The sequence below is a fragment of the Anguilla rostrata genome, chromosome 18 (assembly GCF_018555375.3).
Source record: "Anguilla rostrata isolate EN2019 chromosome 18, ASM1855537v3, whole genome shotgun sequence".
In the NCBI taxonomy this organism is placed as follows: Eukaryota; Metazoa; Chordata; class Actinopteri; order Anguilliformes; family Anguillidae; genus Anguilla; species Anguilla rostrata.
The window spans coordinates 18,912,498-18,934,298 of NC_057950.1; the positions used below are offsets into that span (position 1 = coordinate 18,912,498).

The 21,801-nt window shown below is 39.6% G+C and overlaps 1 protein-coding gene across 7 annotated transcripts in view; it reads left to right on the forward strand.

Moving 5' to 3' along the window:
* Positions 1 to 21,801, forward strand: part of LOC135245294 (carbohydrate sulfotransferase 15-like) — a 78,761-nt gene that overhangs the window by 21,971 nt on the left and 34,989 nt on the right. For 5 of the 7 annotated variants that reach the window (XM_064318259.1, XM_064318258.1, XM_064318257.1 and 2 more), the window contains exon 1: positions 13,641 to 13,937. The exons of 1 other annotated variant lie outside the window; for it this stretch is intronic. The gene's annotated coding sequence lies outside the window, so the exon portion shown is untranslated. Of the gene's footprint in view, positions 1 to 13,640; positions 13,938 to 14,183; positions 14,325 to 21,801 lie in introns of those variants that run through there. One more of the 7 variants, XM_064318261.1, reaches the window with a different exon arrangement.

Genomic DNA, 21,801 nt, shown 5'->3' on the forward strand with positions numbered 1-21,801 from the left:
ATTGCAAAATAAATGATTATGCATAATGATATAAGTTCAGCCCCGACAAAGTGCTTTTTTTGGGTTTATTTGTTTGTGGAAAAAAGTTTTTAACATTCCAATTCTCAGCAGGGGCTGCCTTTTGTTTAGACGTTATCCTGAGAAACATTTAATCGTATAAATTCATTTATACCCTGTATTGGAGCTTGACTCTAAAGACAAACCCCTCACATGAAGAATGGCGAGACTGTTGTCTGGACCTGTTGGGACTGTTGGGGTGGGACTCACCAATAAAAGATGTCTTGAAATTGTACCTCAAACCAAAACATATTTCAGAGTATGCTTTCTCTTGGTGATGACAAAAATTACAGTTAAAGTTACAGCAAAAGCATTGGGCCAACTATTTATGTGCCTTTGGCTCTGTGCTCCAGCATGTAGGATATGAAATGGAACAATGAATATTAAATTAAAGTGCGCACTCCACTTTAATTTGATGGTATTTGCATATCAGGTGACCCATGTAGGAATTACAGCCCTTTTTATACATAGTCCTCCATTTTATGGGAGTAAAAAGTACTTCAAAAGTACTTGGATGATTGGCTGCTCAGCTGTTTCTTGGCCAGCTGTGTGTCTTCATTAGTTCATTAAGAAGAAAGACAACGCAAGGTATAGAGTTGATTTTAGGTGTGGAATTTGCATTTTGAGTCTAAATAAATCGATCAGAGACATTGCTAAATACAGTACATTGGGTGTGTCAGAATCAATTGTTTGATAAATTGCTGGGAAAGAAGTCACTTATGAACTCACCCATAGCAAACGACCTGACAGGCCACACAAATACTTTCAATTGTGATGAAAAATCTACTGTCAAACAGATCAAGAACACTCTCCAGGATGTAGGCATAAAAAACTGTATAGTTCTAAAGGTGTGGAGAAAGAAAGGAACTGCTCATGATCCAAAGAATCCCCCCTGATCTGTAAAACATGGTGGAGGCAGTGTTATGGCTTGGGCATTTATGCCTGCCACTAAAACCGGCTCACTCGTCTTCATTGATGATGTGACTGCTGATGGGAGCAGCAGGATGAATTCTGAAGTATACAGACAAATCTTATCTGCTCAGATCCGGCCAATTGCCTCAAACTCATTGGACAGTGCTTCACCTTGCAGCAGGACAATGACCCCGGACATACTGCTAAAGCAACCATGGTGTTTTTCTTGGCCAAGAAGTGGAATGCTCTTGACTGGCCAAGTCAATTTTCCATCCTAAATGTAATTGAACATGTGTTTCACTTACTGTTGAGAAGAATGATGGCAAAATGCCCCAGGAACAGAAACTGAAGACAGTTGTAGTACAGGCCTGGCAGAGCATAACCCAGGAAGACACCCAGTGTTTCGTGATGTCTATGGTTCCAGGACATCACCAGGTAGTCATTGAATGCAAAGAATTTGCAACCAAGTACTAAATACGATGACTTTATTTCAGATTATGTTCATTTGTCAAACTACTTTTGGTCCCCGAAAGTAGGGGGAATATGTGTAGAACAAAGGCTCTAATTCTGTAATTGTTTTATTTAAAATACAATGTGTGGAGTATACAGCCAAAACAACAAAAATGTGTCTCTGTCCCAATACTTTTGCATTTAACTTGAGCTTTCAGAAAACTGAAGGACATTTTACAGCAAAAAATAATAAATCTTCCCATCATGAAACATAAAGCACTGCCTACACTGTAGATGATCCTAAGTCGACGGAGAAATTCAGAACACCTTACATCACGGCGACACATCACTGTCTCTTTAAAAACTACAAGGTAAAGTGTTTCACACATGAATTCCCAGAGCTGAGTCTGTTTATCATCCATTATTTATGAATGTAGATATACATGCATTTATATTTATACATTACTTCCTAAGCCCTGCTGTTGCTGTGTTCAGCACATACCTTGGTCAAATATGTATAACAAATATGTTAACTCTTTAAATGCCATTAAAATAATGTGGGGAACAACACTCCTGTGGAATCCCTGAGAATTATCAATGAAACATCTAAGAAACGGAAATGTAATGTAATATGAAGGAATTTTGTTCTGAATATTGATGAAGAAAGTTGTATCTTTTTAAATTATTAGGACGTCACTGGCGTTTCACATAATTATTTTATGACCCGGTTCTGGTTTGGTTCTGTCCGAGCACAGGGAAATCAGTGCTTGTCAGTGCTTGCTCTGAGCTGCATGACAAAATTGTAAGCCGGAGAAAGAAATGGTTCTTCTCTTCTGTGCATATTCCTCCTTAAATGGCTCATTGAATGCTTCATGCACTCCTCTTGGTGACCAGTGCGGCTCTATACAGTGCATTTCTGGGCAGTATAATAAGAAACACTGAAAAGGTGACCATGACTTTAGTGTGGGAGTGGACCATTTTAACCCAACCATGTCCATTCCACACACAGGTGCACTGGTCTGAATTCAAACATTTAACTGGCAAATTAAGTTAGTTCTTATTTATTCACAAACCACATTTTGTGTTGATATGGCAATTTAGCTTGTCTAACCCTCTCCCATCTTTATTCAATGCTAAATATCTATGGTAAAAGGTTACATTCTGTGCCAGATATCTGTGGACTAAGTTTAGATTCCATGCAGGATGTCTATTGTTAAAGGTTGCACATGAAGCTGATTGCATTACATGTATGTAGCCTGCAGCCAGGATCAGTGGAGGGACCCTTGGACAGGGTTAGCACGGATGATGGGGAAGCGTATGTTTGCGCGCTGATGGGGTTTTACAGCAGCGCGAGTGGGGAAGTGCTCTAAATATAAACACTGGCTCCCGTTCTCCTAGGGGCCCAGATGGGTACTGACAGCGTGCATGCAGCAGGACAGGACGGGCCCCGTTTGCTTTTCTGACGTCTCAATCACAGTTGGCGCCGCTCCAGTCCTGTCACGTCCGGTAATGCGACAGGTGAGATCAGGCGGCGCGGCGCTCCAGAGCTGATAAATAACGGGCTTGTACCGCCCCGCGGCGCCCGTCCTCCCGCCGCCCGGCTCTCTCATCCCGCCCCTGCCTCTTCACGCCACTCAATCACTCATCCTCTCTCTCTCCCGGTCCACCGCGGCGTTTCGTCGCCTCTGGTTTTATTATTAAGCCGCGCCCTCTTCGCCCTGGGGCTGTGTTATTGTCATGCCCATCATGGCGGCCGGATTCGCACCTCGAAAAGATCAGTCGAAATGAGGTCTTTGCTCTGGGAATGGTCTGGGAGTCATTGTGCAAGTAAAGGTGGTGATAGCAGAGAGGCAATTTGGATTTCACCCTATCAGGAGCTGCTGTACTTGTTGGGCATAAACAGTTTTTGACTCTGAGGAAGATGTCTTTAGATGTCAAAATATCAGTCCTATCCTGTTCATGAAAACAGTGTCCTTGGCCCTGAGCAATGTGTGCTCCATGTTCCTTATTTTGGGCCAGTCTCCATGAAGTGTCTGCATAAGGAGATTTTTTTACTCTAGTTTGATTGCCCTGGCTGTTGAGCACGTATCCAGTCCTCCTTTATTTATTTAAAGCACATTGGGCGTCTTCTTTAACATACAGATTACTTGTTTCTCTATGGAAGCCCTGTCATATTCAGTAAGCCTTAACACTGTGTTGATCGTAGCCTTATGAAAGCTATATTTCTGAGACTGGATCCCTTGAAGCACCCATCCCATAATTCCACAGACATTATCTCACAGAGGGCCATTATTTGGAGGAGAACAGTGGCATTGCATTGTGGGAAAAGCAGAGCACAATGACAGTTACTTCATGCCATACGGTGTCATGGCAACGCGGTGGCGACCCTCTGCCCTATTTTCTTGAGCAGTTCTCTCATGGCCGCGTTTCTGTGAGCATGGAGAGGATCTGAAGATTGCTTCCGGAAGAGCTCCATTCACGCCTGCGGGGTTTATCAGCTGTGGAGCACCAGATTGCCTCTGACTGACTGAACCAGACTTGGGACTACAGATCCACGTGATGAGTCTGAGGTGCCACCCCTCGATTCCCTGGTGTCTAGATCAACGCTCTCCCCTGAGTCATTGCAGGTGGAGTATGGGGCTCCTGCACAGAGGGTTCAGCTCTTGGCTGATCCACTGCTTTTGTACCTTTGAGAACAACCTCAACTAGACGTACTGTGGGAGATTAATAATATATGAAGCTGTGAAAATAAATAGCATTAATGAAAAATACAGCAGAACTACATTATGTTTTTATTTAAAATCTCTTACTTACTCTTAGGGCTGAATTAGTACACAGTGTGTTTTCTGTGTTATTACTGTAATCTAATATAAAAAAAATGCGTTCATTGAGAAAACAAAGTACCCCATAAAAAATATTCAACAATTTTAACACATTAGTCTCACATTAAACCCAAAAAGGGGTTACATGTTATTTACTATATTTCTAGAGTACCATGACATTTGGGTTTGAATTTCTTTAAGGCATTTCAGGTTGGTGATATTGGTACTGTAACCAGCTAATGATCTTTTAAAAAGCCTGGGAATGCATTTCTCTTTAGCAATGAAAATGAAAAATGCAGATATGGCTAAAGGCCTTTACGGAATACAGGATGAACAGTCATAAATAGCTTTGCAGAAAAGCACTGCTGATTTAAAATTTAGGAAGTTTAGGAATAACAGAAGACTTCTGCATAAAGTTAAGTGCCTTTAGATACTGTAGCTCTCAGATCTGTAGACATTGTGCAAGTATGCTCTTTTATTCATGTCCGGTCTACTATTCCACAGGAAATTAAGAACTTTTTGATCATACTTTGTAAATAAATCATTCTCATGGGAAGGCAATGACATAAGCATAGAAGTAAACCAGGTAATTACTAATGGATTTATTCCTACTATTGTTCCATAAAGTGTCAGGTGCATGCATCTCAAAGCATTTATCTTCCTACGGCACCTACTATTTTAAGTCTTCTGTTGAAGTTCTTTCTTGTGAGATCATCCATATTTGTAGGAAAATGCATTCCTAACACATCTGTTGGCCCATCTGACCATTTTATGTCACGGTTGAGGAGGTGACGCAATTGCGATCTTGAGGGATCTAAAGTTAACCTGGGGATAACCAAATCGCTGAGCGATAGAAAGGAAGGGTAAAAACAGCAATAGAGAGTGAAGGAGTAATCGTCTCTCCACTCACATGAACTTCTGTCAGACTGGCTCAAACTAAGAAATTAAAACCAGCCGCAGCGTAGCTGCCAAAAAGAAAAACCCACTAGAAAAAAGATGTGGGATCACTACAAAAGAAAACAGGATATTACGCAGCCCGCGGTAGAAACAAAAGAAAACTAAGAGACGAGGGCAAAATGTCCTCCACAGCGCAGAGAGATAACCAACTCGAGAAGAAACTAACGGTGATCAAATCAGGCAGATAGGATCAACACGGTAACTTCTGCCGATTCTCACACCCCTACACACTAAGAGTCTGACAAACAATGAGTCTGCGCTGAACCCCAGAAATCAGGGGCTACATATAGGCCTCCTACACCTGACCCTCATCAGGGACAATTAGCTCAGACAAATACCTGTGAGGTGCTATCACCTCACCGTAGTACTCATACACCTGCCCCTCGTCAGGGTCAATTAACCCGCAGAAATCAGAGAGAGAGGTGCCACCACCTCACATTTTATTGGAAAATAGCTCAAAACAATTGTGTCTTTTAAAGATCTAATTAGTAATACTGTGCACTCTTTGTGTTTTGGTTTTAGACCAGACATCTGAGAGAAATTGTCTAGATCTTCAACTAATGCAGCCATAGCGGCAGTATTTGGTTGAAATTGGCAGTTTGTATCATCATTGGTTAGTATCATCAGCTGGACCATGAACTGTTGCCAAACTTACATCTATACATAATTGGCAAACATAAATATTTTCTGAAGTGGTTGTATTCGTACAGGTACAGTGTAAAAATGTACTGTTGAATTCTAAACTCATTAGAAAATTTTTGGAAGGGAAATTTTTTTTTGCATTTGATACAGACTCAGACTTAACCCTTCTGTTGTTTAAAGTTTAAAAATACTATGGAAATATTTTAAATATTTTTTCCCCTTTTCTACTGGCCTTAATGTACATAATGAACAACTATATGGAAAATGACCAATTTGAGAGCTGTGAGACTGGTGCCTCAAAGGTGTTAAATGGGTAAACTTTAGACCAATACTATTTTTTATTTTATTTTGCAAATTTTAGAGCAAAAGTTGATTGAGTTCAGTTTTGAGCATGAGAAAAATAAAAAATGTATGGATAATATTGATCCAATATTGATCAATTGATATGAATATTGATAATATTTCTGTAAGTTTGTCAAATGTAAACACATTGTTTCAATTGTTTTTACATTTGACAAACTTACAGAAAATGTGTGAAAATGTTGTTATTATTATTATTATGTAATGAAAAAGGAGTTTTTTTTTTTGTTTTGTTTTGTTTTGTTTTTAAACCTTGATCTGTGAGGGATGAAAAACATTCTCTACTTTGGATGATTAAACATGCAAAGGGTCATTTTCACCTGTAAATAAAACCAACATTGTAGAAGGACAAAGGATGACTGAATCCAGGAAACCAGGTTCCTTCTCGCCTGAGATGATACCTTTTGGCAATGCCAGTTTATGTAAAATTCAAGGAATCTATTATGAATTATGCCATAAAATTATCTGATTTACCATGACGTTGCAATTATTTTAGTGCAAAAGCTTTGCAATTTATTTTGATCATGTATGCTTTAAGTAAAATTAGAATTGATTTTCTTCCCGCATAATTTAGTACAGTGGCATGGTGTAACTTGGTGCAATGTTCACGGTTCCTGCCAGTTATTACTCCATATTAGCATCAAACTGGAAGACTAATGCAGTACAGGGCCTGGACTCCTCACAAACCATAAGAAAAAGACAGCTTATACAGAGAGACAGCCTTGTGGAGGGGAAAAAAATAACATAACATGAATATTATAATGGCTGTATATTACTGTATATTATCTCAGACTGAAAATAAGTGTAATCTCTTTCCTGGCAGTCAGGATAATGTGTTAATATGGCTAGATATGGCCATGTTTATATTGAAACATAATTATTAAATGTTACATGCCTCTCGGTGGCTGTGCACCAGTGTGCATGGAATTCATCGAAGGAACATCGTACTGACACAAATACTAATGGCCTGAATATAATGGAGCAGAACTCCTGACGGCTGAGAGAGGGATTTCTGCCGATGCAGCAGTTTTCAGTCCATTAGCTGGAATCAGTGAGATATGTCCAGCTGTATCCAGCGTCAGATTGGTGGCACAGCCTACGGTGTGCACGGAATCAATCAGGTATTTAATTTAACTGCAGCAAGCACCGCATGAAACCGCAGTAATGACATGTGTTTGAAATGTAATCTAACAATAAAAGGACTTGGTGCTCATATGAGGAGGCAGAAAGCTCTTACAAGTGCAAGCAAGCAAGCAAGCAAATCCTCTGTGTCATATAGGCCTATATGTTCGTTCAGAATTTTTCTGAAATATTACATGTTCTGGATGTCACTAAAATGACATTGCAATCATTTCTCTCTCTGAATGAAACAAAGTGACCAAAGACAAAGTTATTTTTTGAATATCTATCTACTTTGACAATAAAAATGGATCTTGGCTCCCTTTAAAATAACAAAAAATATTTTATAAATATGTTCAATAAAAGGCCAGAGAATATTTAGTTTATATCACAGTGTGTTTTGTACTTGTCCCCTGGCCACTGAACATTTACGGAATATTGCACTCATTGAATTATGTTGTGTTTTTTGTTAGACACCTCGCTTGCCTTTGTGCTGAACGTGTAGCCTACTTGCATACATTTATCAGGACAGACAGCATTATTACTATTGATTTTCTCAGCAGACGGTCTTATCCTAGGAAACTTGAATAGCTTTACTATTTTTACACATCACCCATTCATGAACCTGAGTATTCACTGAAGTGATTCAGATGATGAAGCTTCGCTCAAGGGCAGAATTGCTATGCCGCACCTGGATATGAACCTGCAAGTCTGAGCTCCCTGTTTCCACAGAGACACAGCTGTCTTACAAAGGCCAAGGAGCCTGTTTGTTTTGTAAATCTACTTTGTAAATGACACTGAGCTCACTTTATTACAGGAGATGGTCTAGACAGCATATGGATGGCTCACAAAGAAAAAAATAAAAAATTTTTTTGGAGGAACAACCAAGGGCTAGTGAATATGCATTTTCATTGGCAGATTTTTTGTCTTTGTTCCCCTTTCTTTAATTTGATTTGGTTGTGCCATCATGTGAATGTTGATTTGAATTGGGACTTTGAATGTGTAACAATATGATATTGAAAAAATTGCATTGTAGATGTTTATCGAGCTCGTGACTCTAAAATAATTCAAAGTAAGAGTGGAAAAGATCAAGAAATTAAAAATGAAATGTAAGGCTAACCTTTTTATTTTTAAAAAATTTACTAATTTTATTCAGATTAGCAGCTGTGAAGCTACAGTTGCAGGGTCTAGTGGCACTCTTAACTGAGTAGGGCAGTAAATTTGCCCACTAATTCTCAATGTTGATACAGTGCTGGTACTGTTTCAATTTATTACCGGAAGATGACCGTCCTTATTTTATTTGACACTATTGAAGTTTGAAGCCAACTGTATTCGTGTAGTGTTCTTCTGATGTCAATCAGATGACAATCTTCTGTTCACCACTGTATCCTCAGTCATCCATGAGAACAAAGTTTGTCTCAGTTTAATGTTCATTCTGGCAATTTCTGATCTCTGGGGTAAAATAAGAAAAAATAAATGCTTTCATTTAATAGTGAGCCAAAGTTTAGGAGAATTTTTGATTGAATACAGGCCTTTGTCTTGAGCCTAAATGTGAATTTATTCATAATTCAGTTAGCAAAAAATAAATAAATAAAAAATCTAGATTGTTTAATAATATTTAGTATAGTAATACAAAATTTTATCTAATAAACATGCTAAGAGGATATCCCTATCCCACAGTATCACATCCACATATTCCATATACATTTGTGTGATGGAAAATGCCTGGGCACATGCAAGCCAAGCTAGGATAACTTGCTTACGTCACTGTATTAATTAAAGACCTTAGACCTGCACATCATTATTTCTGCTCATGAAAAATGATGACTCGAATGACTTAAGCGTGCACAGGTTTTTACAGCATGCTAGCACTGCCGACTCTCTACCATAGCCAGGCCACAACTGAGAGAATAATCCAAGAAATGGGTAGCAGTGAAGTCTGCATTGAGCTATGGGTTTATCACCAGGAATCCATTGACTCTCAGTCAGGGTATGAGTTATGAATTATGAAATGCAGATTTCCTGCTGGACACAATAACAAGCACTTTTTGTTTTCAACCGCCAAAATCCCAATAGGAAAACAAATTTTCCAATTAAAAAAGGACATCATATTATTTATTATACAAAGGCAGTATTCTTTTTCTAATGCAGTTTTGGCTTAATGACATAAAAAGCCTTCATGCTTTGAGAGATGCCAAAATACATAAGAGCTCCGTCACACAAGAGGAAAGCTAAAAGCAGGAGTGAACTGAATCTTTAGACCGTGTGAGTTTCAGTTCAGTATATTTCAATATATTAATTTCTGCCTATAGATATTTTTGAGTATGTATGTTGTGCCCATAGCACTTCCTTTTTCGTCATTGAAGCCTTTGTTTTTGTGGTAGCTGGTATCTGTAATGATATCACCATGGACATGGCTGCAGATTGTTCAAGGCAGTCTGCAGGAGGAGGTCATGTCAAAACATGGTGTTGCTCTCTGTATCACGTGTTGTCTGAGGACAAGCCACATGCCAAATGCATGCTGGGAGATTGTGGTTGAAAAATGGACTGTGCTACCACCTCCGTGTAATTACAAGCTGGTTACCACAGGAGGGATCCAAGTATGTACTCTCAGAATGCCCGTGTCATACCTTTGCAAAATGTTGATAAAACTATTGTACTACATCAATGAAATTATTTCTATTAAGCTTTGGGATGTTGGAATTCTGGATTGGCAATAATAGCATGCCATTTATATTCCATAATGGTAGTCATGTATTAGATTATTAATACTTTTGACCATTTTCTCATTTGGTATACCTGATACCAGCATAACAAATGTGTGAGGTCCCAAGGTAGGGACCTGCTAAAGGCAGAATGGACTTACAGATCTGTTACAGTTACAGGCTCAAAAACAGAGAGAGTGCTGACACTGAACATAAGGCTCCTCAACTGGCTTTTGTTCACTTCCAAAAGAAAGCTGCTTTAGCATGTACCTTAAACCCTTGAGCTCCAACAGATCCATTCAATTCAAAGTCCTCACGAAACATATGGAGGTACTATTTTTGTAGCAAAAGTCGCAAATCTGTAGAATGCATTAACACATTTATTAAATGGTTTCACAAATCTCTAAAGGATTTTACAAATCTGTAGAATGCATTCTCAGATCTGTACATGGTTTCACAAATTAATAGAATGGTTTCACAAATCTGTAAATTGTTTCACACATCTCTAGAATGGATTTACAAATCTGTAATGTGAGAATATACACAAGAACAGTAGCAAACTTGAAAAAATGTGTTTTCGTATTTTATCCAGTTTGTTTAACTAGCATCCTAGTGGTAGCGTTAATCATTAGCTTGTTCACTAGCAAGTGAATTCTGTTTTGGTTGAGCATTTGTTTCATAATATGGAGGCTATACTCATTATTTGGACTCAAAAGCATTAGCTATGATACTTGAGTTTTTGCGGAACTGTGGATATATTGAGGAAGTTTTACAGTGGTGATGTGGTCTTGTCAATAGCAGTGTGAATTTAATGACTGACAGAAGGTATTCTGCTTTATAGATTACATTTGTGTGCGATTCACTTTCTTTATTATTATTCTTGTTTTTTTTTTGTTTTTTTCTTGTGAATTGGGTATCTGGAGTGCATTTTTTAAGGCTATGGATGTTTTTTTTGTTTGTTTGTTTGTTTGTTTTGTTATAAGCACAATTTTCTTTCACCTTCTCAACTGTGACTGGTACTAGCCCTTGCATGGAGCACCTTATCCAGTGACACCCTTCCATATTGTGAAGATAACACCACTTACCGTCAATATAATGTTCATTTTGACAAGTTCATTTCTTTTAAAATGACACCTCCTTGTATTAATTATAAAGACCATTCAGGGAAAAATAAATGCTGGCATCCATGGATATCCTTCTAAATCGATCCAAGCCATCAAATGATGTATATAACTCAGCTTCTATCCATCTTTTCCTGTATCATGTACTGTTTCCATTGACCACCTCCTCTCCTCTCCTCTCTGTCTCGTGCTTTTCTCCTGCTACATGCATGTCATCATCCGAGGCGATTCACAAACATTATAATTTTATGGATCAGCATCAAAACGTGCATCCTGCAAGCAGTTATGAATAGGCCTATCACTAATTCCATCATTTCGTTCCTTATGCAGTTCCAAATTACTTCAGTATAGTCCCTCTATAATGATGTCTATCCTCCTCTGAATTAGTTTGGCCAATTTCCAGCTCCCAGCAGTTTTAATTTTCATTTACATTTCCAACAGATTTCCCAGATAGCATTCTGTTTCAGATCCCAGCACACCTGTCCCTGGATTGAGCTGTTTACCGCCTCCTGAGCATTGGGCAAAATCCACGTTTCTGTCCTCTGCTCTATTTCATGCACCGTTGTATTTGCTGAAATGTTGTCACTTACTCCTTAGTTGCAGCAAGGTCCATTAATTGGAGAGAGTAGTTATAGGATAATTTCAGAAAGGTATCATAACTATGGAGATCTCCAGTCTGCTTTGTGAATTGGCACAATCATGGATATTAATCTAAGCCCAGTTATGATTAATGAAACCTTTCACTAGCCCTTTTCTCTAAATTTACTGACCTTGGCTGTTGTCTGTCAGGAACAATAAATGCTTTGAACAAAAGATTCACAGCCTGATTCATGGCAACACAGACACCATTGTTTTCTTTCAGATTAAAGCTAGAAAATAAAACCATAAGCATGGAACCAGAGAGCCATGTTCTCTTGCAATTTTTTTCCTTCACGTCCATTGTTAAGGGTCATGGATTTTCAAAATAATTATTTTGGGAGGAGATTTGGAGAAAAATTTGTCAAAAGACAAAATGGTACACAAAACTGAGGCCATTTTAAGTAATACGTTCTACAGGTAAACATTCCACAGGTAGCTGACGTACAGCATGAGAAATTACCATCCTTTCTAAGAAAAATAAAAACAAATACCCTTCCTTATTACTATTAAGATTTTAATTGCTCAAAATGATTAACCTGCTCCAAGACTTCCTCGGTATACCATTAAGTGTCAAAGCGTATTATGCTAGGGTTTACCTTTCTCCTTGCTTCATCTGCGCCTGAAACACACTTTTGTTTGAATCATGCGGACAGCGCGCATGTGTCCCCAGAGGGGTAAGGTGCACGCAGATGCACCGACCATGCCTGAAACACTTTCTTCAGTGCTGTGGAAGGGAGGGGGAAGCAACCAAAGGAACCAAACGTTTTTAAAGAAGAACGTTTAAATTGACAGAAGCTGCAGTTCTATGGATTTGTCCCCAAGTGTTTTTTCAAAGCCCGATGAAATAATATTCGGGAAACGGTGAGCTGTATCCTGTGGCTAAAGAATGAAGTGCCGCCAGTGGGAGAAAGGCGGAGCGGGAAAGCAACATTAATTAAAAGCTCTTATTCACTCTACTACGTTGGATTGAGCCCAACAAATTAGTTTCGAATCAGTGGTATTGACACTGAAACGAAAGTATAAATTACACTGCCGTTTCACCTTGATGGAAATTTAAGCTATCTGATTTCATGCAGTCTAATTAAAAACACAGCAACGCTGACTCGTAATGAGTTATAAGGAAACCGTGCGGCAATTAATCTATTTGAACTCAACACAACGTCATGCGGTTGTGTGGCTCGCTGGGAAATTAAAAATAGCAAATTACCATGTTTCCTCGTCTACAGTGACTGTAATCAAACAGGTGAAATGTGACAAAACTAGAGGCCGGGCACAGGTGAGTAGAGAGAAGTGAGAGGTGACATGGGGTGCCGGTGACCTGGCGAAAGTGTGGAGGAAGGCACAGACTACGACACGAACACTTGTACTGTACAATGGAGCTCGGGTATATATTCACTTATCTTCAGCGATGCTTTCATAATTTCCCCGTCTTGCGTATTTAGGATTCCAAAGTAGGCTACAGCCGAGAACGAATGTAACCTACTCAGATCCAATGTCCAGTGTTAATTCAACTTTATTGAATTAACACTGCCCCCCCCCCCCCCAAATGATCGATGTGAAAATCCAATTCCTTTCTTTATTTCTGGTCGCAGGAATAATGTGTTAATAAATATATCGCACAGAATAAAAAGAGAAAGAAGATTCAATACTACTCTTTTCAACGACTGCAAGAAGGGAAACGTTCCAGAACAGTAGACCGTCTATTTGTGAATAGTCATAAGCAACCGTTTCATTCGAGGCTCACGGGGAAGCGCGTGAGCACTTGCGAATGGTCTGCCTGGTTTGCGGCTGATGTCCTTCCCACCCGGCCCCCTCCTCCCTCTCCCACTACCACCACCACCCCTTCCCTTCTCCTTGTTGTAATATCGCCGAGAGCGAGCGCGTTTAGACACAGAACCACCGAACATTCACTCTGAGCAGCGGAGAGAAGCTTCAAGCTTTTCGAAGGCATTCTAGAAAACGAAATTCATACCGCAAACAAATGTGCTATTTGAGCCTGGAGAAACCATTAAGACCAGGAACTTTTTTGTTTTGTTTTTCTTTACCCCTTTTCATACCGATATGGAGAATAGAATTAAACATGCATTACTGAAGAAGCACGTGAACGTGGCTGCCTGACTGAAATATAGAGATATCCCAAGGAAACATTTACGGTATGTTATTTTCCCCGGTGTTTAACTGCAATAATTTATTGAAAATCATTTTCAAGTGTTTGAAATGTGTGGGGTCGGTTTGATCGCCTAAATGAATATCGTACCAATAATAGTAAAATGATTACTAGTGCGGTATGTTTTCATAGCGAAGTGCTTTATTGCATAAATAAATTATTAATATTCGGAGTTGGCTGTCCTGACATTTGCAATCGCGTTTCATTAGCCAGCAAGACTTAGGTTTGCAGTAGCTTTCATTGATAGGCAAGGGCAGCTGCCTTTTGCGCTGGATGGATGACTTGGGACGCATGCAGATGTCTTCATGAACTGAATAGGCTAAGTTTCTCCAGGATTCCCAGATGCAAGTGCAGCAGGTGGCGCCGCGCGAAGGTAAACGAGCGAGTTTATTCTGAGTCCCGTTTTATTTGACTCGACAAATTTAGACGGGCATCACCTTGTGACCAAGAGCATTCTCATTTTCTATTCATAGTCAGTCAGCTGCGGCTCGCATGTTCTGTCGTCAGTGCTGCGTACTCTAAGTTAGTCAAGTGGAAGATGATTTGTGTGTGTGTGTGTGCTTGACAGTAGTGTTAGTGTCTTACAACATTATTAACAGACAGCTATTTATTTATTTAAGAATCTATCACTCAATAAGTTATTTTCAACAGCACCTTTTTTCTGCTACATTTATGCCTATTCCAGTAATGTGTTGCTGCCTTGCTTGTTATCCCCTTAAACAGATCGCCTTCTTTTCTATGCAATAAATTAATAAATAACATGAAAAATTAAATCTGCAGCCTCCCAGGCAGTGCATTAGAATTCAACTCACTTCTTAATTATTTCTGTTAAGATTAGCTGCTCTTCTTTTTTTCATGGTTTCATTGCTGCATAGTCATACAGTAGCTTTGTTTGCAGATTAAAATCATGCGATTACTTTAGTGGCAGTAGGGGAAATAGGAAAGAAAAAAAACTGTTTTAAAGTTTAAAAAAAAGAAGAAAAATACTATTTGCATCCATATTTATCGTATTATATTCCCCAGTGACAATTTAGGAAATAACTCCTGAAATCACTCTTGAATCAACACCTACTTACTTTTCTCATTACATATATAATCCTCCTGTTATATCTGTACTGCCATAAACCAGCGCATCAGAATGCAGAACAGAGTTGTGCCAGGGGGCACAGAACATGCAAGCATCTCTTAAACCACTCTACCGCAGGCATTTGGCACATTTGCCTCAAGAGCCTGACTCATTGGAAATTCCTTCCATCACATCTTTGAACTATTCACTCTCGTCTTTCCAAAACTGTTCTGTTTTTGGGTCGAGGGACTGTTTTATTGGATTTCCCTTCTGATGGGCCATTATCTTTGCAGTACCCTCTCGTTGACCTGGTTGGCATCCTCAGTGCATCACAGTGGAAGTAAAAACAAAAAAAATTCAAATGCTTTCTTTTTTGTGCCATTCGATAATTTTATGTTCTGCATTAGAGGCTGGATGCTTGGGGTTTGGTCTTTAAGAAGTGCATAAAATCTCCATCGTAAGAGCACTTAAAGCAGGCTGTGATAGTACAGTATCTCCCTCTGGCAGGTACTAATGTGGAATTGGAGCAGCAACTGTGGTTTTGCTCCCATTGATCCAGGTCAATTCGCATGCACTGCTTTCACTGTGGCTATTGAGAGTAGCTCTTTTGCCTGACACCTGACACAAATAATTACACCAAATAGTGGAAGTATCTGAGTGACAAAGGAATGCATGTAGTCTTACCCTGTGCTACTGGAACAGGATTCATTTAATGATATCTTTGTTATCTTACTCCAAGATAATGTTTTAATCTTTCCTCTAACAGTTTTACTCAGAAGGAGACTGCAAATGATCCACCAGTAGTGTTGCCCTATACAGATCGCTATCTATCTTGGTAGACGTGGATGTGCCTCTGGCATGTGCACCCTGCATGGATACAATTGTGTATCTTGGTATGGCACTTGTGTATAGGCGAGTGACTAGGACGTGCAGATATCCTGAGTTCTATATGTATGTTAGAACCTAAAGCTCCTAGTTGGGCAGTGGTAAGAGTCAAAGAGGAATGCCAGGTTGAAGTGAATGCAGTTTATTGTACAGCATGTTCATTGTGATAGCCTGCCAAGGTGATGCATGTTTTCCCCAGGGTTGCGTGTGCATCCCCTTTTGTTTACAAACATGAATTAGATCTATTAGCCAGTCACCCGACTACTTCAGGCTAGTAGCGATAGCTACTGCTTAGATGGAATTTTCGCCTAGAATAACAGCGAATGATGTTCACAGGATAATCCATTCAATGACTAGTGCCCCCACTAGTGAAAAGGAGGAAGTTCCCCCTGACAGGCTCTGCAGACATGGCAATGCGTGCCACTCAGCCACTCTAGCCAGAGCAGCACTACATACATTATTTATGTTTATTTTGTTGAGTTAAGTCAGATGCATATTCTAAGAGCATCTTTTTAAAGATCAATTTCTTATTTGGGTAAACCAATAAAGAAGTAACTAAATGAAACGGGGTGATGGTGATTTGTGGGGGTGCAATGCCACCCCCTGGCACCTATGACCGCTCGTCCCTGGCAGGAGTGACTCATCCAGTTAAAGGATTCTCTATATTCTGTACCTGCCTCCTCCCATTCCTTTCTCTGGCTTTCAGTCTTCTTTTTCTTGCTCATAGTTTACCATATGAAAGACAAATTAAGAATTACTTAACTGTGGATGAGATAATTATGCATCAGCAATTTCCTGCAGAAGTACAGGAGTAGCTTCATTAAGAGTGTTGTTTTATTGCAGGTGGGGCGAATGCAAAAATTGATTTTGCAATAACAGTGTGCTATTTTAGCCTTGCATTACTCTTTGCTTGGGTCTGCTTTCAGTCAGAGAGGATGGACATGCTCTGTGTCTGTTGCCAGCCATGCTAAAGTTGAGACTCATGCTTGTAAATTCATTACAGTACATTACATTTATTTAGCAGACGCTTTCATCCAAAGTGACGTATAATAAGTGCATACCGAAGGTCATTGGAACAACTACAAAACCCCAGGTTCAATAAATTCCTGCTTGGCCCTTTCAGCCCATGACAGCTGAGGGTTCTGGGGAATGCAGTTGATTCTCCAGGTTTGGGTCTAGCGGAATGAAACAGGGTAAGACCAGGATGGGGCCGTGATGCTGATGAACTCTGCTCTGAAAATGGCCAAGGCCGATCCTGAGAGAGGTGGTTCCTCTGATTTCCCTTCTGATTTCCAAGTGGTTAATTGACTGACCAAGGACTGCTGATAACCTGATTTGTCTTCGCAAAATATGATTGGAACCAGAGAGCACCATGTGTTATTCAAATGCACAGAGACAATTTAGTTCCGGTCTAAGTAAAACTTGCATTGAGACTTGTAGTGGGACAGGATCAGTCAAGCACAGCTCTGGAGTTTAATTTAAGACCCCTAAGGTTGGAGAGGTACTGTAGAGTTCTCAACATATGAGGAAGCCAGACCTTTAAGTAGTGTTAAAGAATGCAGGGAGTACATCCATCACTCTGAAGGAGAACAATTAGGGCCAATTCAGCTTTGTCACTTTCACTGTATTACGAAGTGCTTTTTTTTTTGGCTTTTAAAGCACTCAGACCCATTAGCACGTAGCACATTTGTTGGAAGTTAGAAGCACATTTTCTGTGTGGTGCCTTCCAAGTTGCCTTTAAATCAGCAGACGGTATCTGTCTCTGCCTGCTTGGTTGTTTGGGCTCCTGGGTAAGCTCTGGCTCCTGGAAGGCCTCTGAGGAGGCAGGCAGAGGGTGACATCGTTGGCTGCCGATGTCCGTCCCCGGGACAGGCATGTTTTCACTCCGAACAGCTGCAAAATGTCTTAGGTACATTCCTCAGTGATCTGCTAACATTCTGTCCACTGGGGGCCTGACACACAATCCCTCTTCACTCACCCGCTCCCAAACGCACACACGCACGCACATACTTGCACACACGCGCACGCACTCATGCACACACATGCCTGCACATTCACACTAACACATGTGCACAGGCATACATTCACAATAGCACACACACATGCGCAAATGCGCACACACACACAAACTGATCAACTCACTCACACAGACACACACATGCATACAAACAGGCACGCACGCACATGTACACACACATTTTTGTACCAGTCTGCCGTCTCATGTGCTATTTAAGTGAAAGGCATTGGATCCTTACCAAGCAGGAAATGAATCCTGCTGTCTGTATCATGTAGAATCCTATTGACACTGAGGATGTGGTCAGCCCTTAAAATATACTCACTGGCTGGGCATGTTCTGCCACACCTAAAATGATTCCTCAGCAGTCAGACCGTAATGCGTATTCAGGCACGGTGTCATTTACGGTAGAGTGAAACAACAGAAAAGAACAAACATAAAATAAAGAAAAAATAAAGATGAAAACAAGCACAATAAATATATATTTATATATACAGTATATATGGTCAGTTCCAAAGGCAACTGGCCACCATGGCTCAGAGAAGCCAGAATGCATCGTAATCCCCAGATGGCCGGCCCAGTACAGACACAGTACAGACGGCCGGCCCAGTACAGACACAGTACAGATGACCGGCCGCCCACAGCCTAAGCAGCATGCACTCCAGCTACACAGCCACCACCCTGCCCCAAATTCATGGAGCCAAAAGACAAGGCCAAAGAAAGATCTAAAGAAGGTGCCACTGCTGAAGTTGCCTGTAACTGTCCAGACCCACAGCAAGTATCATTGACAACGTAGTGTGTGCTATAGAATAGAATATAGTGCATCTTTTTTTCACCACAAAAGTATAGTTATGTATCTTTAGACAGTTTTCTTTCAGGTCCCCTAACCGAACGCAAGCTCACTTGAAGGAAAATGTTATTAACTGTGAACCATTGTTGTACTTGTGTACAGAAGCCAGCAGCATACTATGGGCAGTACCAAAATAAATGGATTAGAGATTCCTCCTCCACAGTCTGAGTTCCTTATATCCCGTAGGCATAGCATTTTCCTGGTTGCTAAAATTTTATATGTCTGTTATTGAAACACTCTGTTGTCTGGGTTTTACGTCTTTATTCTCTCCTTAAAAAATCCTATATTTTTCTGTTGATTTTACACTTTTTAATCAAAATAATTTTCAATACCAGTTCCTGACAAATTCTGTTGTTTACCTTCTTCAATATGATCTGGGTTGGTGCTGGAAACTTAACCTAGCATTTATGAACTCATTCAGAAAGACTGATGCACCGGGGATCACTTCCTCTATAAATAGAGGGATGGCTTTAATTTTATGAATGGATAAACCTGGCTTTTACATATGAGATGAGATAAACGTCTTAGTAATCTATATGGGAACTAACCTGAGTTATACAGATTTTGAGTCATTGATGCTTTAGTGATAGATCTAATGCTTTTAGATGTAGTCATTTCATAGTTATTGTATGAATATTTCCTTTTTATTTTTTTCTGGTTTGTTATTCCTGCTGAATTTAAATATTTTGTCTTCATAATAGTTTGAAAAAATGGCAAGGGTAAGGAGATGAATAAGTATGCAAATTGAGACATAAAGAGATAACAAATGCAATTCTCACATATAGTGTTATCCTTTGGTATCTGACTCCTAATGACATTCACCAGCCCACCGTTCTGTTGTAAAGGAAAGGGGCATGGTGCATTAAAAAGGTCTTTTTTTAATGGGCTGATTCTTAGCAGGTTGCATTTTTTATTTTTATTTTTTAAATCTGGTCGATTTGAGGAATTGTCTACATTTTCAATAAGGCTGTGAAGTAATAATGAGCATCCTTGTTTAATCCCTCTAAACAGCTGTATGCCATCTGTAAAAAAAAATCCATCATTGATCATTTTACATATTGATTCATGATATAATACTTGTATCTATTTTATTAATGATTGTCCAAAGTTGAAAAAAAAAACTTTATATATAAAATCTAGTCTTCTATCAGAGGCTTAAAAAAAAATTAAAAATTAAACCAGATTTTATGTTATCATAATATCATAGATTATTTAAAATATGTCAGGTCCAAGTTATCCTAATTGCACGCACAGCATCCGAATGAAAAAATAATTTAATAAATAGGATCACAGAGGAAGCCGATTTGAACCTGTCATGTTCAGTTCAGCAATTCCACTACAAATAAGGAAAACAGACATGCTTTTGCTTTTGGGATAGAAGGGAGTCAAAGTTAAGGACAAATGTTGATTGAATCCAGGCAATCCGACTTGTACACGGAAGCCCACAAGGTCCTGCTCATAACTACTGTATTCATCATACTGTCCTCTGGGATTCTGGGAAATGATGACACTTTAAGACCAGCATTAAGCACACATTTCTTGCTTGGAAACATTTTGAAGGAGATGCTGATGGGTTTGGTGATTTAAGTCATTATACATTTCTAATTTCTTCGATGATGCCACACAAATGGGAAAAATGTTTTAGTAAATCATATATAACTAATAGCAGTGTGTCAACTGTAATGCATTATAGCTTTAAGTATTATCAAATAAAATATAAAATTCAAATTATTACCAAGATAATATCTTAAAATATTAATTGCTTGCAGTGCAGTATGTATTAACTGATCAAATTTAACTTAATTGTTGGCTTCAGCTACACTTTTATCTTCTCAAACCGTAGCGCTATGACTTCCTTCGATTCAGCTGGCGTTTCATTTCATGATAAACTGCCGACTGTGATTCATGTTTCGTCATCTCTGTTATTAATCTCTTGTTTTCTACTGTGGTCTTATTTCAGTTTGAGGCAAATGTTTACCGTTCTCTTTTTGTCGTGATCTGATTTGGCATCTTGGGTAAAATTGGGTTTTTCTTTTTATCTGGCGCAGATTTGTCGTTGTTGCTCACAGCCCTGCCGCGGTGATGGCGCTTGGTGAAGGAACGTCGTCTGACTGAAAGCGCGAGTGTGCGCAAACAAGGCCTTTGCCTGTTTTCAGGAGGAGACTGTAAAGCACAGCGGTCACATGTGCAAGCACACTGTCACTGGGCCCTCAGTGCTAATCAATCTGCTGTTATCGTAGGTTGTACAATAGCTTGTCTGTTAGCCACTCATTTGCATCATTTCCCTTTGAATCTTTCATTCCGGTCTGTAAAAAACTTACCAGTTTGTATACGTAGAAATTTCCAATAAGTAATAAATAATAAACTAAAATTGATAATTGGACATATGTTGTCTTACAAATTAATGATGTCATTGTTGCAATAAAAAAAAGCCTGGGTCTCCAAGCAATAGGATTCCCAAGAATAGTAAACAAAAAAAGGTTATTTTTCCCAGTCACAAACCCAGCATTATGGTGCAGTTGCACTGGGGTTTTCAGCTTTATAGATTTTTGAGTGATGATATATTTATAGAGCTGAAAAAACAAAAGGACAAAAAACATCCATAAACATTGTGTCGGTTTGTGTCTGAACCTTTTTAATGATCTAAAGCAGACATGCACATGTTCACAGGCATATGCTGTAAAATCATGCCTGCTTAGCCAAGGGAACAGTTAAGACGAGTTCTATGAGAAACATCCTGCTGCTATATGAATGGCACAGCAATTCCCGGCTGGCTTCTCGGCCATCTTTAAATGCAATGATACGCATTGGTGCACTTTGGTTCTCCAGAGTGACAGCTGTCCAGCCGGGGTTTCCTGTTGACATTTCCTGGATTACCGGTGCAGGTGCTCACACAGAACAGTGACAGGTAGACGGACGACCTTTGGAGCAGTAGGCTCCAATCGCTCCTGTTGTGTGTGTTGTAACGCTCGGGTGCTTCTGGTGCGGAGAGACCTTTTCATCATGTTTTGAGCCCCCCTCCCACCCCGCTCCAG